This window comes from Pleurodeles waltl, chromosome 3_1 (assembly GCF_031143425.1).
Source record: "Pleurodeles waltl isolate 20211129_DDA chromosome 3_1, aPleWal1.hap1.20221129, whole genome shotgun sequence".
NCBI classification, from domain to species: Eukaryota; Metazoa; Chordata; class Amphibia; order Caudata; family Salamandridae; genus Pleurodeles; species Pleurodeles waltl.
Genome location: NC_090440.1, coordinates 299,982,139 through 300,000,928, shown reverse-complemented (window position 1 = coordinate 300,000,928; position 18,790 = coordinate 299,982,139).

Genomic DNA, 18,790 nt, shown 5'->3' with positions numbered 1-18,790 from the left:
ATATGAAGGGCACTCTTAAGGTCCCTTTGTGTCACTGTCTACAGGGAATTCACAAACAGCCCAACTGTCAGTCTGACCCAGACGTGGATTTCACAGGCAGACAGAGGCACATGGTTTAGTAAGAAAATGCCCACTTTCTAAAAGTTGCATTTTCAAACTGACAATCTAAAAACTAACTTTACCAAAAGATGTATTTTTAAATGGTGAGTTCAGAGACTCCATATCTCTATCTAGTCCCAATGGGTAACTGCACTTAAAAGATATTTAAAGGCAGTCCCCATGTTAACCTATGGGAGAGATAGGCCTTACAATAGTGAAAAACAAATTTGGCAGTACTTAACTATCAGGACATGTAAAACACATCAGTACATGTCCTACCTTTTGGGTACATTGCACTCTGCCCATGGGACTCCCTAGAGCCAACCTTAGGGGTGCCTTCCAGGTAGTAAAAAGGAAGGTTTGGCTTGCAGGCCAAATTGGCAGTGCAAAGCTGCACACAGGGACACTGCAGTGGCACGTTTGAGGCATGTTTACAGGGCTAACCATGTGGGTGGCACAATCAGTGATGCAGGACCACTAGTAGCATTTGATTTACAGGCCACGGGCACCTCTAGTGTACTTTACTAAGGACTTACTAGTAAATCAAATATGCCAATCAGGGATAACCAATCAGAATCACAATTTACAGAGGGAGCACTTGCACTTTAGCACTGGTCAGCAGTGGTGAAGTGCCCAGAATACCAACAAAACAGCAAAACAAAGCCCAGCATACAGTAAATAACACAGGAAGCAGAGGCAAAACGATAAGGGAAACTACCCCAAGGATGTCGGGTCTAACAGTTCCACATAAATTCAACCAACATCCATGTGATGAGTGTGCACATGAATACTGTAGTTCTCATATGTATGAGTGTCCTGTGCTGTACCTTGCATGTATTTGCCTACATTTAATCCAACCTGACTTTTTTAGGCTGACCCAGTATGGCTAAAACCACCAGTAGTTGGACTGTGTAATGGGATGTGTGCTGAACACACAGTGCAGACATTAATGTGTCTCATTATTCATTGTCCTACTATTTCACAAAATACTATACTTGCTTGGTCTTGTGTTGATCATGGGTCATTGGGCATATGGGGACATGAATCAGGCCTTTAACTGCAGTACCATGTGTGGACTATTGACACTTGCTATATCTAGTCATACCTATTCTGTCTGCACTGATGTAGGAATCTTTGCATCCTGTGCGGACCTGTCATTGAAAATGCCCATGCATTTCCATGTGTATGGCTACACTAGCAACATACATCAGATAGCTAGATAGCAGTTGGTACATCCAAAGGCAGATTCACATAGCCTTTCTATTAGACACCCTTTAACATGGCATATTGGATATTCCCCATCTGCCACCCCTTCTCACATGCCACTGATATGCACTAATCTGGGGGATTCTCTGCTAACCATGAAGCTGAATTACAGTTACCACAGATCATGCTACATGCAGTCTAAGAAGGGAATACAAGTTAATGATTGCCATGGACAATCACACACATTCCTTACAGTGCACAGAAAACACTCAGCTAACACTCACTGGTAGATTTGAGATCCAGGAATGTTTCCACATCTACAGTTGTGTATGGTACAATTCTCTGTGAAATTAGGGCAAATGAAGCAGAACACATTTACTTCACAAATTTCTCTTAAAGTCAAAACATTAGACATGTAACATATGGCAATGTTGATATGGCTCAATGATGAACATAGGTATGCCATGAAGTGTTTACGTGTAATGTCAGAGAAATAACAGCTAAGGTGCACAGAGTTCAGACCAAGGGGTATATTTACAAGAAATTGCCATTGAGCAGTGCAGCAAGTCTTTCTGTTGTGCTGCCCCATGCCAATTTGAAAGGGAAGAAATGCACCATATTTATAATTTACGGTGCATTTCTGTCCTTTCCCACTGGGCTGGTGACAAATTGCTGCCTACTGCCAATGCAGGCACCCTTGCATCATTATGCAAGGATGTCTGCGTTTTTGGCAGGTTTGTTTTTGAGCAGGGAGGGACTCCGTCCTGCACAAAAACAATTATGGGAGGCATTTTCCTCTTTCTATGTGTGCTGCAGAATGCAGCAAACTTAGAAAAAGGAAACAACAAAAAGGAAAATATTGCTCCTCATTGCACCTGCCTCGGGTGGCATATAGTTTTAATGCATTCCCAGGTTTGCAGATTCTTGTAAATCTGGAAATGCATCAAAACCCATGGGTGTCACATGGGAAACTACTTGTATATAATGGTCTACACAATGCGCTGCTGTTGTTTCACAAAAATTGACACACTGGCAGGGCATGGGGCTTGTTAATATGCTCCTAAGTTCCAAACCATCACTCATTGCTAAATGGTGCAAGCCTGCCTTTGATGGATATGTGAGCAGAATGAATGGACAGATCACACTATGTAAGCTAACTATTTTGCTTGCACTTTCTCAAATCAGTATGTATTCTGTACAATACTACACACATCAGAGAGTAGCCATGATTGTTTGTTGGCTTCACTTAGCTCATTACATGTTACTACTGCACGGTAATGACCCGATTTAGAACTCGTTGGATGGGTTACTCCATCAAAACTGTGAAGGATGTCCTATCTTCCAAAATGTATATTCTAAGAAATTTAGATTTTGGCATATGAGATATCCATCACTGTTGGGACAAAGTAACCTGTCCACCTAGTACATGAGGCCCTACATGAACATTGTCCATTATTCCTCTGTACAGGCACAGTAAGGCATATTGGATATTTTCAAAGTACCATGTATGTTCAATTGTTAGGGGTACAACAAACAACCAGTCTAACCTGTGACATGATGACATATGACTATGCTCCCCTGCAACATTCAAGGAGGTGGCCCACACAGTTTGGACTCATACTAACCTGGCAGGTCAGTTGACAACACTCCATGCACAATGCAGAATGGGTCCCTAAGCACCTCTGATCCTCCCCTCTGCTGTGTGGTTTGCTTGGGATAGTACTAGGCTGTATTTACTTACCAACGGGCTTACTAACATCCATGCCAAGATGATCAATCAGATCAGCCTCCTGGCTGACAAGATCTGCCCATCAGTGCTTGAGTTGATGTAGTGTTCGATCCACACCAGGCAGGAGCCAAAACAAAAACACATGGCTCAGATGAAACTTCACCTTCTCCCAACACTGCTCCCTCTCATGGGTAGCATAGCCCTACCCCCTGTGGCAATCATATTTGGGGGATAATGTACAATGAGCCACAAGAGGCCCCCAAACTCATCCTGTGAGAGATTACATGATCTGCCCCTGCCCGACATATCCCTCAAAAGACAACACACCCTTAGCACCTACTTAACTTAACCTTCAAGTAGCCCCTACCCCTAAAACTAAAATATCCTATTAAATAAAACAAAAACCCTGTAATACCCTACACAACACAATACAAAATACAATTACAAGACAAAAATGACACTCTTGGGACACAACAGACAGCAATTAGACCAAAAAATTCCACCAAACTCTCCAGCAAACATGAAACACCACCTCCAGCCAACACATACAAAACAACTGTATGAGAAAGTGAAAGTAACTTCACACTTCCCGGTTTGCTGCATGGCATAGCCATTGCATCATTTTATGGGTGGATGTGTCATGTTTTCTACTAAAATATAATTTTATCTGACACAACGTTGGAAAATAAGGCAATGCATGATTTACGCACAATGCATGCCTATGCTCAGTGCACCATTTTTGATGCACTGGTGTGGATGACGTGCCGGTGCAATGTGCCATGGAAGAGGCAAAATGTGTGTGTTTTTAATGATGCAATTAGCCTAATGTGTGTGGTGCAGTGTAGTGTATTGTGCAATGTAGTTAAATACTCCCAAGGATCAGTAATCGTTGTGAAATACACTGGCCTGACATGCTTGTGATCTTGGAATGTGTTGCATGTGTATGTTGACAGTAAACAAATGGGTCATTGCATTGATGGTGTGATACAAGGACATGCAATTTCTCACTGGGAAATGCACTAACATTGTGAAATGTTGAAACCTTAACATTATTTCTATTTTTTTACAGTTTACATCATGCTTGGCTAAACGGTGATAGCTGTGTAGTACTTTTGACATTTACACAAATATTGCAGTCCTACGCAAAAGTAATCCACATTGCAATACATGGTTTGACACAACTTGGCGAGCATGCTATCTGTCTACATTCCTGACACAGGATGTGATACGGACGCAATACATCCTCTGGGAATAACATACACTTGCTGCTTCAGCCAGTCTACAGTCTATGTGGCATCTAGGTCATAGATTGACTGTCTAGATATGTGAGGTATGCACCTAAGCCTATATGAAATCTGTTAATATATGTGAGACAAAATTTACCATACAGAAATACCCAACAACCAGCATATCTTGTTGTGGGATACACACATCTACTATGTGGGCTTGGTGTCAGCAACAATATTGTGGCCCTTGCACATTACCCCTGCAGAAACGTGTTTGCCTGACTTGTTAGCCTACATTTGGTCATCACAAGGACAGCTTAAGTAGTCTAAACAGGTGTGATTACTTCCAATGAAGTATATGTTTACCATTAGCATGCATCACAATACTTGCCAACAGAGTGGGCTTCTATGAACTTAGAATGTGGGTAGCCGTTCACACCAGATGCCCATCTGCTCATTGTATTACACATTATGCCACTCTAACCTGGAATGAGTTGGTGCATGCTACCGTGGAAGAAGTGATATTGCATGTAGTCATATATTTTCATCTATTGAGTTATTTTGAATATCTTTGTGTCCTGTTTTTACTAAAAGATATAGTTGGAGCTGTAGGAGTGACAGCTTTGTTTGTACCAGGGTGAGACACACCAACATGGTCACATATATCCTTACAGGTAAAAGTTGCATCTTTGCCTAGTGGAGCAAGTGAGCCAGCATTGGGCCTAGGTAACCAGTCCATCACCGGCACAGGTAAGGAATCCAACTTTGTATATGTTATGTGAAACACCACAATGTTTTTTCTATGTGCTTTCAAACATTGGTGTAGCACATGATGACTATTTGAGATGCACTGTGTTCCCATGCACATCATATGTGCCTCTGTTCACAGTCATCAGACTATGGATTCACTATACTGCCCTTCACAAGTATAAGGACGTACAAATGGCTAGATATTCAACACACACACACAGTCATTGCACACTGGTTAAATTTACACTCCCTTTTGATTGTGGTAGGATGTCTGAAGGTCAGTAAACTGCAGCAGCACACACTCATAATATGTCCACACTGTGCCACATTGCTACCTTTGTTTGCTGTATGTCTCCCCAAAGCGCATGCGTTTGGCACGTGTTGTTAACATGCACACATATTTTGCTACACATGATGTTTTCCTGCAGTGTTTGTAGCACTTAGCTACATACCTTTGTGATGGGCCAAATAGTATTAGGTGAGATGTGAGTGTCTTGATGTCTTGATGTTAACAGTGACTGTGAAATGGGATTGCTTCCACAAAGGTAGTGTTGATTAATTTATTGCCATTTTTGAAAACTTATTGAAAAAAATCGATATATTAGTGTCTGACAAGATACGTCATGTGTTGGAAAATTGTTTTTTGGTAAGGGCAGGTAGGTACCTACACTTAGCAACAGGCCACTAGCCTCCACTTAGGTCCAGTTAGGTCTCAGTAAATTAAACCCAGCTCAACCCTTGGTAGCTTGGCAACAAGCGACAAGGCTTAACTTAGGAGACAGAGGCGGTCATTCTGACCTTGGCGGACGGCGGAGGCCGACCGCCAAGGTCCCGCCGTCAGAACACCGCACCGCGGTCAAAAGACCGCGGCGGTGATTCTGAGATTTGCCCTGGGCTGGCGGGCGGCCGCCAAAAGACCGCCCGCCAGCCCAGGGCAAATCAACCTTCCCACTAGGATGCCGGCTCAGAATTGAGCCGGCGGAGTGGGAAGGTGCGACGGGTGCAGTTGCACCCGTCGCGTATTTCAGTGTCTGCTAGGCAGACACTGAAATACTTTGTGGGGCCCTCTTACGGGGGCCCCTGCCGTGCCCATGCCATTGGCATGGGCACGGCAGGGGCCCCCAGGGGCCCCGCGGCACCCCCTACCGCCATCCTGTTCCTGGCGGGAGAACCACCAGGAACAAGATGGCGGTAGGGGGTGTCAGAATCCCCATGGCGGCGGAGCGCGCTCCGCCGCCATGGAGGATTCTGACGGGCAGCGGAAAGTCGGCGGTACACCGCCGGCTTTCCGCTTCTGGCCGCGACTGTACCGCCGCGGTCAGAATGCCCGGCGGAGCACCGCCGGCCTGTTGGCGGTGCTACCGCCAACCTCCGCCATGGCGGTAATTACCGCCGGGGTCAGAATGACCCCCAGAGTGTAAAGCATTCAAATATCACAAAACAGTAATTACATAAAACACAGGAAACAGTTTAAAAATCCAAAACCAATTTATAAAAATAGATTATATTTTTATCTTTAAAATGACACAAAAACGAATAGAATCGGATAAGGGGAACCGGAGATATACATTTTTAAAGAATTATTGTTTTTTAGCGCCTAGAAACAAAAAGCGCCAATCGGGTCATCTGGTTGCACCTCAACCGGGGCAAAGTCAAAGTTTAAGGCCGACCGCGATGGTGCCCGACTCGGCTAAAGGCCGTGGGAGGCCTCGGTCAAAAGTTTACCTTCGCACTTAGTCGTTTTTCTGAATATTTTCTTTAGGGGGACGAACCTGCCAGTCCAATCCGACCTCCTGGAACCCTTCTCCGGATACGCGTTGCGGGAATCCTTGGTGGAGATTTTTACCTTCTGACCTGGGGCCAGATGTAGCAAAATGCAAAATTGCGACTTGCAATTTGCGAGTCCATCCGACTCGCAAATTGCAAGTCGCAATTTGCTATGCAGTACGGTGTCTCAGACACCGACTGCGACTCGCAATGGGGTCGCAATGACCCACCTCATCAATATTCATGAGGTGGGTCGCAATTTGCGGCCCCATTGCGAGTATAGGCACTCGCTAACATGGAGGCCTGCTGACGTCAGCAGACCTCCATGTTCGTGACCTGCTTTTAAATAAAAGATCTTACTGGAAAACGAGCTGCACTTAAAAAAAATCCGAAACCTTTAGTTTCGGTATTTTTTCAGGGCAGGGAGTGGTCCCTTGGACCACTCCCTGCCCTGAAAAAATATTTTTGGGTCCAGTCACAAACTGGAAGGGGTCCCATGGGGACCCCTTCCAATTTGCGAGTGGGTTACCATCCACTTGAAGTGGATGGTAACTGCGATGCCATTTGCGACCGCGTACGCGGTCGCAAATGGTATTGCATCCCACAGCGACTCGCAAATAGGAAGGGAACACCCCTTCCTATTTGCGAGTCGGAAATGCATATTGCGAGTCGGTAACGACTCGCAATATGCATTTCTGCATGGCAAACCCACGTTTGCGACTCGCAAACGGCGATTTTGGCCGTTTGCGACTCGCAAACGGTTTGCTACATCTGGCCCTTAGTCGTTTTTTTGAGGTGGCCAGGCTGTCAGAGGCTGGCCAATCAGAGCACAGCAGCAAAAACAATGCAGGGCTGAAATTGGCAACTTTTCAGATCAAGTTTAAAACTCTTTACCTGAACAAGTTATGTTAAATCCCACAACTGGAAGTTGTGGGATTTATTATAAAAATTAATTTGATACTAAACTCTTTGTACCTGTCACTTAAGGGGACTTTTAGAATTAAAATAAAGTCTCCCCATTCTAGCCTATGAAGGCCGTTCACTACAATGAGGGAAAAACAAATTTGGCTGTTTTTACCTCACCAAGGCTTATAAAACTACTTTTATAAGGTCCCTGCTTATAGTTACATGGCACCCAGCCCTAGGGGCACATAGGGCACATCTTAGGGGTGACTTATATGTAAAAATAAGGTAGTTTACGACTTTAGAACTACTTGTAATTCCAAAGTCGAATTTGCATATAACTTTAATTTAAAAGCAGCCAGCAAGGCAGGCCTGCCTTTAAAATGACACTGGGCACCTCAGCAGTGCACTTATGGGTGCACTACCCATGCTGTGGTCCCTAAACCTACATACCATATCATATACTAGGGACTTATAGGTAGGTTGACTTAGCCAATTATAATTAGCCTAATTTGCATATTGATTTTACACAGAGCACAGGCCCTGGGACTGGTTAGCAGTACCCAGGGCACCATCAGAGTCATGAAAACACCAGCAAAAAGTGGAAAATGTGGGGGGGGGGAAGTTAGGGGCCCTCTGCAATCAGCCCTGTTTTCTCATATCATGGGTCTGTGAACAGTTCTGTACAATGTTATTTCTTCACTGGGTAAAAGCAATTGTGAGTATATTTTATCCTTGGTACATGTTCGCATCATCATATTCATCTGTGCCTACCTCATGGCCCTTGTCCTATGGTGGATGATTTTGCATACCATAGGGGTAGTGGGGGTATGGCAATCTCCCACTGTACATGCCGAGGCAGTGGAAGCAAGAGTTCAGTACTCCGAAAATCCACTCCACCATACCTGTGGCCCTGCCAAATGCATTGCTGTAGTTCCGCTCAGCCTCAGTCTGGGAATGTATAAATGTGGTCATGACCCATGGATGCAGACCATATCTTTGTTCAGCTAAAACGGCAGGAGACAAAAAAATCAGTCAATGATCGTGATGATTAATGGAGCCACTTTTAAGTATGTCTGCTATGTGTACCAAATTACTCATACACATTTCTACCAGTATGGGACCTGCACTAACATTAGATGGCATACATACCATTTCTTTTTTGATACAACTGACACTATAATACACATACAAATATGCTGGCCTGTGTGATACACTTACTGGTTGAAAAACTATTTCTTGCCACTAGCATGAACATGGTGATTTTATACTGATATGGCGAGTGAGAACACCATTGAGAAGAGACTTCTCACACTTCTCTATTGTGTTGAACTGGGACTATTCTTTGGCAATTCTGGTGTACTACATGTCTTAATTTTAAATAGTTACCCAGTGCAAATGATGTGGTCCAATTCATTCATACAGGCTTGGATGTAACAGTAGTAGTCACTGTTGTTCTTCAGTGTCTGCCATGGATAGATTAGTGAGTGGGACATCATTGTCTACACATGGCAGTGCATTGTGTCTACTATTTTGACAGGACACAAGGGCACAGAAATATAGTAATCTTGCACTGTATGGTGCAACTAGTAATTTATCAGCACTGCACTGCCTCATTATCAAGGGCAGTGTAGGACATATTTTAGGCCGTACAGCATAATCCTGAGTTTTAAAGCTGCACTGGCACACAATAGGCTGCATAGCACCAAGACAGGTACGACTGCGACATGGTGAATGTGTGGTGGCATTTCCAGTGAAATTTAATTTGTGCATGAATGGCTACTTACCTGCATAGCCTGAACCCTTGGAGGTCTGATAGTGTATATATGTGTGCCACAGAATGCACCACACATAGGTGGGAAGAGTGCTTAGGATCATTTAAGTTGCTTTTCCTTGGTACACATGACCTGGGAAGGGAAATTTCACTGTTTACCTGGTGTTGGATACATGGCATGCCTCATGATCATGGAAGTTACATGTGGACACATAGACTATAGATATGGAAGCCTGTCTTTGTGCAGAGTTTTGCAGTACAGCAATTTTCAAAGTGTTTTATTGCTCAGGATCTTTGCACTATTGAAAGGCACATTGAAAGGCACATACAGTGGCATAGGGGGTCTTATCATGTGTGACTTGCAGGGCTGCACTGCACATGTTCCATGGTGTACGCTTCCAGTATGAGGCACACTCCTCCTATAAATGCACTGTCTCAGTCACCAAACACAGAGTTGGATATTTGCTGTTTTTGAGTCTGTCATGTGCTTCAGATGTACTTACCAACCAGTAGGCCATTCCCATATCTCCCACTTTTGATGCGCTTGTTGATGATGGAGTGCCTGAAGATGGAGACATCTTGAGCACTCCCAGGGTACTTTGCCAGCACATTGACGAACATCCCCAGATGGTCCATTATTCACGGTATGTTTATGGAATATGTGTGTTTCCTACAGCAGTGGTACAGGTGGGATGTAGCAGCAGGAGGCACCAGTTGCACATGGGTACAATCCATTTCCCTCAAGACATGAGGGAAGCTAACAATGGCATAGAAGCCTTGCTTGTTTTCCAGTTTTTGCTGCTGTATCTTAGGGAAGTTGGGGTGTCAAGCTGATGATGGCATCCAGGAAGGATGGTAGGAATGCTGAAATGGATGGTTGTGATATTCCTGCCACTCTGGCTGCTGTGTCCTGGAATTACCCAGATGCCTGCATGTGGAGGACTGACATCAGCTTGACCTCTGGAGGGATCCTGGTGCACCTCTGGGATGTTGTCTGCAGCCTTGGTGCAATCTAGCTCAGGACCTGGATGATGGACTCCCTCCTGTGCCTGTAGTAGGTGATGATCTCCTCTTTCCTCAGGTCAATGAGGGTAGTGCTTTGAGAGTATATCCACTCCCTTCTCCTGCATTGCCTCCATGGTGGTTGTGGAGGAGCTGGTGGTCTTCTCGCTGCATCTAGCTTCAGAATGAGCACTTCTATGGCATAGTTGAGCTTGTCAAAGTGCTTTGGGTATGTTCTGTTTATATACTAGTGCCATTGCACCATTTTTTAGACCTGGGCTGCCAAAGCAAAGGAATTTTGATGGATTTTAGGCTCTGCGAGCGGCTTGTCAACGATGTGGCACTTTTCCATACACTTTTAAATATCACTACGTCATTCTGCATTGGTTTTTATGGAGGAATGCTTACCTTGCGTATGTTTAAGGATGTGTGACACAGCTGGTTCAGGATAGGAAAAATCTGATGCAGGCCACTGGAAAGTGAAGCATTGGACCTAATGTGTCACTTTGTAAATATGGAGCATGGAATACACTGCAGCTGCATAAAAAAACTATGCAATGGCGGTGCAACTCCTTGTAGTTATGCCCCTAAGTACGAACATAAGAAATCTACACTGGGACTTTGGCCAGCAGCTCACCAGCAAATCACTCTGTTTATATATGAAATCTGGATTTAAGTTAGTGTCATGATTTAACCCATAAGAAACTATTTACAAGCTGTTCATCACCACACTTTCTCCCATATGTATAGGGATCTGACCCAAAAAAGGTATTTAGTGATACTTGTGTTTGGACCTTTAGAATTGCATGTCTAATTTTCAGTACATATGCAATACAATACGACACTTACATATTTCGAACAACTCCTTCTCATTTTGTTTCATTCTGTTGAAGGCATGCAATATATTCCTCATCATGATCAGGCCAGACAGAGTAGCCCCATCTGCATCTGGAGCAAGAAAACCTCCTCCTGCTCCTCACCTACCTAATGCCCCTGTTGTGAAGGCTTCTTGGGTCCACTTTTGTTCTCCATCTTAGCTTCATTTTACATTTTATATTTTACATGTTTTATGCTGACATCGCTTTTAGCAATGAAAACACGCTGTACATGCAACTTGTTTTTAGTAAGCCTTGCTGGACATGGAATCTGTACACACTGTTCAAAACTAGAAACATAGAACAAGATATTCTGATGATTGCATTGTCCATTGGAAACAGCTCCTACAGCCTAGACATATCATTGCACCAGATCTGCACCTCTAACACAGTATGGTTTTGATTAAATAAATGGTACACTGCCAGCTGTGATTTTCCTGGAACAAAAACTGTGTTTGATATGTTGCTCTGCTGACATGGATCTTCCATCTTGCAGAGAAGAATTGCCAGCTCCATTTTAGGCCGGCCCCTTGTCTCAGCTATCCAGGAATGGGGGTCTCAGACTATCCTACTGGATCGGGCAGAGGATACAACCCCCATACTTTGCTACTGGCTAAACTGTTGCTCACAAAATTGCTGGTGTGTGTGATACCTGCAACAGTAGAGGTCTCCTTACCTTTGCTTCTTCCCTCAATCAGCATGTTCTCCAAAGACACTCAAAAAAACAAAAAAGACACACTATTACTTCACCTTGTCACATACCAATCCTCACAGTCTTTAGCGCCTTTAGCACCTAGTCCAATTATTATTGGTTCTCCCACTCCCATTACCTCCTTCTCCGATTGCCACTACCACAGAGCAAAGGAGCATTTCATCTCTCCATAGCCCCCTTCGCACATACATTTCATTTGTATTATAGCACAGGTAATGGCTTTCTTTACTAATCCACTCAGCAATTCACATATAATACAGTTTTGATCCTTGCAGCAGGCATTAAAACCTTCTGCACTACTTTTATGGCATCAAAACTGCCACTAGACAAAAGTCAAATCCCCTTCTAGCAAAAACATAATCACAAGAGTTACTTGACTTTTTTTATTGCTGCCTAAAAGCTACAGTTGAAACACGTCAGTTGAAGTATGTGCATTGCTTTGAAGACGCAAGCTGCAACTGCAAGAGAACAGGTGGCAAATATATATATATATATATATATATATATATATATATGTATATATATATATATATATATATATACACAAGGAGATCACTTTTATATGTGGGTATAGTTTTCCTGTAGGCCCCAGGGAAACCACACACTCATTGACGAAAGTGATTGCTATGTATATATTTAACAGCTGTATGGTTTCCTTGGGGGCCATAGCTGTTATAAAAAGTATTGCCCCCACAGGGGGTCGCCCTGGGGGGTGATCGTACCCTTCCAGGGATAAACCTACCCTTCTAAAAAATAAATTGCCCCTTAGAGGGCCGGCCCGTTTTCTGAGAGGGCCGACCCCCCAACTGAAATCGCTCGCATCTAGTGGGGGTTTCCTGGCCCTCGATCACAGCTGCGCTGCTATCGAGGGCCAGGAAATGGATTCAGGAAGCTCTTGTTTGAAAGGGGAGAATCTTCAACAGTGGAGCAGGTGGCGGCCGCAAGGTCGCTTCCTGCTCTGGTGGGGAAAACAGATAATGACATCAGCACGCCTTGCGGTGTACTGACATCACAAATGGGCGGGTGGGGGTACAGGGGAGACACAGATGATCTTCTGTGTCTCCTGTTTTTTTTAATGAAAGCATTTTTTATCCCCTCCCTGGTGCCGCCCACTGGTCACGACCGGCACCAGAGAGGTAGTATGGGTGTGGGCCAGTGGCCGATGCCTGCACTGAAGCAGTTAATGAGTGGGACATTCATTCTGCACTTGGCAGAATTCCTCCCTCAACTTGTTAGGTAGCAACCTCAAGTAGATCACCAGGGCAGCAATATTCTCCCTTTGCTCGGGGGCCTGCTCTTCAGGGACCCCACCAACCTGCACTGCAGAAATTTTAGGGGCTAGTTTCCCACACCCCAACCCTCTCCTTTGCAGCTGTCTTGTCCATTGTTCCAGACTCTAGACACCATTAACTCCTTTTCTGGACAGCCATGGACTGGGTGGTCATACAGACCCATAAAGGCAATCCCATTATGTCCAAGTAAGACCTGAGCTCTATCTCCTTCCAGGCAGTGTGCTACAGGTCATTGCCTAGCAAACAACCAACAGACATGACAGGGCTCACAGCAGCTTTCAGTGAACCTGAGATCCCCCCTATATTCAAAGGGGACCAGAGACACCAGTAGATGGCTCTTGCAATTGTCTGTGATTAGGATTTGGTGGAATGTGTTTGTTAGGATTGCTCTACAGACACCAACTGACAGTAGTCATGCTAGTTTGCAGAGCCTCAACCCATTGTCCATTAATGGTGATCCACTTTGAAATAATTGCATGCAAGTGGGCTTTTGGCACCATTTCTTTATCCCCTACGGAAACTAGGGTCAACTTTGTCTGTCTCCCCAAGCTAACTGGGCCACCCTCTCTCCAAAGACTATACTCACTAACCCTGGCTTCTGCCCACCAGTGGGGAGACATTGTTTCTGGGGACATTTTGTGTTGCTCTTGGAGTGTCCATTCTTGTAGCGCTCAGTAAGTTGGGGTACAAACCTACATGTCTTATGATCAAAGAAATCCTTCTTCTTAGGATCAGACAGGGACAGGCTACTGCTATTCCCTTGAGAATTATTTTGAGGACCTTCAGAGAACTCCTTTTTAAGTTTCTCTTTTGCCTCTTCCTTCTAGTGGAAACCCTGACCACCTTTGTGGAAGTCCCCCAGATAGCTTCTTGGACACTCTGGTACTAATCTAGAGGCCCGCCTCCTTTGCAAGGGGAGCTTCTGGCTGTCCCTGAATATTTGGTGATACATTTCTGGTAGACATCCCATATTTGGCAATTAAAATTGCCTTCATAGTGATATACTTTATTTGGTCCCCAACCTCTAATGTCAAACGTTTGTCCCTCCCAAGTGTTGGCTTGTATTTCCACAGGCAACCCCCACCTCCCAGTGCTCTTCAGGAACCCTGTGAACCATCAGTGAAACCTCATAAGCAGATAACCATTTATAAATGTCATCTCCCACCATATTACTGTGCACCAAATTCCTGGGTATATAAACCCTTTTGTCTCGATCAGGTACTGCATGTATGCTGCCACCATTACTGCTGGAACCTACCTGCCTGGCCCTGATGTCCAGTCTCAGTTCATGAACCAGTAGAAGTTTCTACCCTGATAAGACTCTCTCTGCCTCAGTGGTCATTGCCTCCAAAGCCCTTTCAGCATTTTTCTCCTCAGTCTCCATTTTTGATTTGGCCATAGGCAGCTTGAATTCTCTCTCCTCCCTCTTCTCCCTTACCTCCCTGTGGAATAGGCCACAGAAGGAGTCATTGCTTCCTGCTTTCACAGGAAGCTCAGATTCAGGGTTTTCACCCTCGGCCACTGCAGGTGGTTCCTTAGAAGAGCCATTCTCAGGTTTCCCAATCCATCACTCGCCTTGGAACGGGCTTCTGCTCAGGCCCTGAGCGCCTTTTGAAATTCCGTCTTCTTGGTGGCACTATTGGAAGGAACCCGACTCCATGCACAAGTCTTTCAGCTGAGCCACTGTGTAGGTTTCCAAGTTGGCCAGCTCAAATTCCGTTATTCCAGCTGTAGTATCAGTAGTCAGAGACATGATTTTGAGGAAAAGTAACAAAAATGCCAGTTAGGAAGAATTGTGCAAAACTTCAAACAGTAAAATAGTAAAAACACCACTCAAAAATAAGCCACACTGGGTTAGAAATAAAGAGCTTAATTTAATAAACAAAACAAGACCAAAATGTCAAAAATCCAATAAGAAGAACCTCAATGTGAATTTATAAAGATTAAAATGCAATACAGTGCTTGAAAGTATAAAGCTCCAACCGGAATATCTAGTTGCACTAGACCGGGTTAAATTAAAAAGTTCAGGCTGACCGCAAAAGGACGTGGGTCGGATACAGTCCCAGATACTTCCCACTGAAGTTTTACCTCAGCAAGAATTGTGCCAAGAGTCCTGTTCACAGTGAAGAAGTTCACTGGGAGCAAGAAGAGTGTCACTAGCGGTGTCCTTGGGTGCAAAGAGTTGGCCAAGCATCATAGATGGGTGGGCTAGAGCCATGCAGTCATGAGTGGCATGGCTTGCTGTATGAAGAAACAAACTTGTGGTAGTTCATACTGATTCTTTGGGTGAATGGCACAGTTCTGGAGCAAATGGGCCCATTTGCATTCGCAAAAAGCCCAAAAGCTTTCTTCCAGGACCAAAACAACCACTTTCAAGGGCCCAAGACCTCTGAGGTGCCCCTTGGTGGTCATGAGCTCATTGAAGATAGGTCCAAGAGGCATAGGGAGCTGTTAGGTCCCTGAGGCTCAGATCACGAGGCCAGCAGACTAGCCCTTTGAGTCTCTATCAAGATGAAGTGCAGGTCCAGTTCTCCTTTCCCAGGCAAGTGGGCAGCAGGTCAGCATGGCAGGTCAGCAGAAGCCCAGCAGAGTAGCAGTCCTTGTAGCAGCACGGCAGCCCTTCTTTCTGTGGGAGTATCTACAGGTCCAGAAGTATATTGAGTAGATGGTGGCAGAAGTCCAGCAATTATACCCAGTTGGTCCTTTGAAGTGGGGTAGACTTCAAAAAAAGGTTGTTGAACTGCACAGAGGTCCTCCCTTCTTGCCCTGGCTCCAGACTCACTATGGGGGATATGCAGCTCTTTGTTTGGGGACATGACACTGTCTCTCCAGGTGTGTCAGACCCTCCCTCCTATGCTACCCAAGATGGCCCAACAGGCTGTGGATGGCCCATCAGTCACACCTAAGCCCCCTTTGTGTATGGCTGTCAGGAGGGGATGTGCAAGCCCAACTGTGACCCCACTCCAGAAGTGTATCGGAGACAGGCAGTAGGCCTAAAGTAGGAAAATGCCAACTTTCTAGAAGTGGCATTTTCACAACTGCAATTTAAAATCCGACTTCACCAAAAGTTGTGATTTAAAGTTTTGACGACAGTGACACCAAACTTGTCAAACGTATCACTTCCAGATTGTGAATTACACTTTTAACATGCAATAAGGTAATTCCAATGTTATCCTTGAGGAGAGACAGGCCTTCCTGTAGAAAACATTTCTTTGGGAGGACAAAGTGCCTAACCTACCAAATACCTTGCACTCTGCCCTCTGGGTTGTCCCGGGCCTATCTCAGGGGTGTGCTATATCTCAAAAAGGGAACATTTGGGCCTGGCAAAATAGGCTATTTTTCCAGGTAAACATGGCAGTGTAAATCTGCACACACATGTTCTTCAATGGCAGCCCTGAGACATGGTTAGAGAGCTACTTAAGTGGGTGGCACAATAAGTGCTGCAGGCCCAGCCTACAAGTAGCATTTAATTTACATTTCCTGGGCACATGTAGTGCACTTTACTAGGGATTTATAAGTAAATTAAATATGCCAGTTCTGGTTAGGCCAACGTTACCTTGATTTAGGGGAGAGAATGCAAGCACTTCAGCACTAATTAGCAGTGTTAAAGTGCACAGGATCTTTAAGCCAGGAAAAAGGGAGATTAGAAAATTGGGGGGGATGGAAAAATGTTGGTTGGGAAGACCATCCTATGGCTGTGAGGTCAAACACCCAGTATAGGTCCATTAAAATGCTTAATGTTATTAATATTTCTGCTAACTGAGACAGGCTGCTACAGCACATTTAACATTACATGGACTACCTAATGAAGGTGAACATGTTACCTTCATCGATGAGGCTCATGAAGCTTATAAAACTGAAGTATTTTACTCCCGGGTCACTTTTCCTGCAGTTGATGCTAATACACAAACATTTCACATGTACACTGAAGCTGCCTTACGAGGCCAACATAGAGATTATAATGGTTTTGAAATATGACTAACATATCAAAAACATACAAATTAGTTCCAAAACACCCTACCACATGTATTACAAAATATCAGACTGGGTCCGCTCAACAATGATTGGGCTACATGGAGAGTCTTTGATGGCTAAACACAATGTTCAAATGTACAGCAGCCAACTATTCAATGGTTTGGTAAGCACAAAATAACAACTGCCTGAGAAAGCTGTTCAAGCTGTCTAGCAACAGTTAGCTATAACTGTGATTAGTCCTGTAGCTATTAGTGCTATTATGGGTAAGATTCCTACCAGATGGGAGGAAATTCTGTTCTGGATTGCACAAAAACCAAATCAGCTTGAAGCAGTATTTCCCTATAGGGAACCCGTGGATGAACATAGAATTCTCACTGTGTGCTTATTGCTTGGAGTGGTTCCCCTTATTGATGACCACGCCACTTGGGGCTCAGTCTTTGCTGCAATATATACCATAACGCATGGTACACCATTACTTCCTGTTTTTTCTGAAGTGCTAAAGCAGATATTGAAAGAGTACAGGGCAGCACTGCCCTGGATTTCTGGATGAAACTATTTGGCAATGTTGCTTCAGTTTCTTCAATTATTTTAAGTAACATTAAAGGGGAAGCAGCAGCACTGGCAATTTGCCAACGCCTAACCCAGGTCGTTGTTGTAGACCAAGAGCGCAAATTACCAAAAATTATTGTTGACACGTATACGTCTATAGGTCAAGCTAATTTGGTAGTCAGAGCAAATAAGCCACAGCTCAAAGGTAGTTCTAAAAAGGATAATGACAAGCAAGCACCTGAATTTTCTAGAAATCGCTGAGATAAACAGAAAAAACTAAATCACTGGGTTGATCTTCATATATGAAGTACTCTTATGAACGTTGTAATTTATGTAACCATAATATAAAACAACCTGATAAGTATGAGTGTACTGATACACATACTCTTCTTCCTTTCAGGACTCATTGGACAAACAATCAGAGAGGGGGTGCATTCAGAGTGTAGACAAGAAGAGTATGCGCAGCCGAAAAAGGACTCACAGAGCACATCTGGGAATTCACAAAGGGCTTTTACAATTACTCTCTTAATATATGCACTTGTGAATTCCCAAAGTCGTAAAAGTAGAATAGGGTCCATAGTCATTTGTTTTCAATTTTGGTAGAACGTGCATACCAGATTATGCACAGTTTATAAAATCATTATGCAAATTAATTTGCCCAGACCTTTTCAGTATACATTGGGCATCAGAACATACACAGATTCTTGTTGGGAATCCACTGGCTGCTGAAGCAGACAAATCTGCAGTAAACACTACAACAGTATCTGCAATTACTTGTTCACATATGGCAGTGGTTAAAGACATTTTGGCTGTCGTCAATACTTTACACGATGGCATTCCTTACCTAAAAAACATCCAGCAAAATATTCCAATCACTTAAGTGCCCAAATCATTCTTTTTGCTACCATCTCTGCGGTGGGTGAAAGTGTGA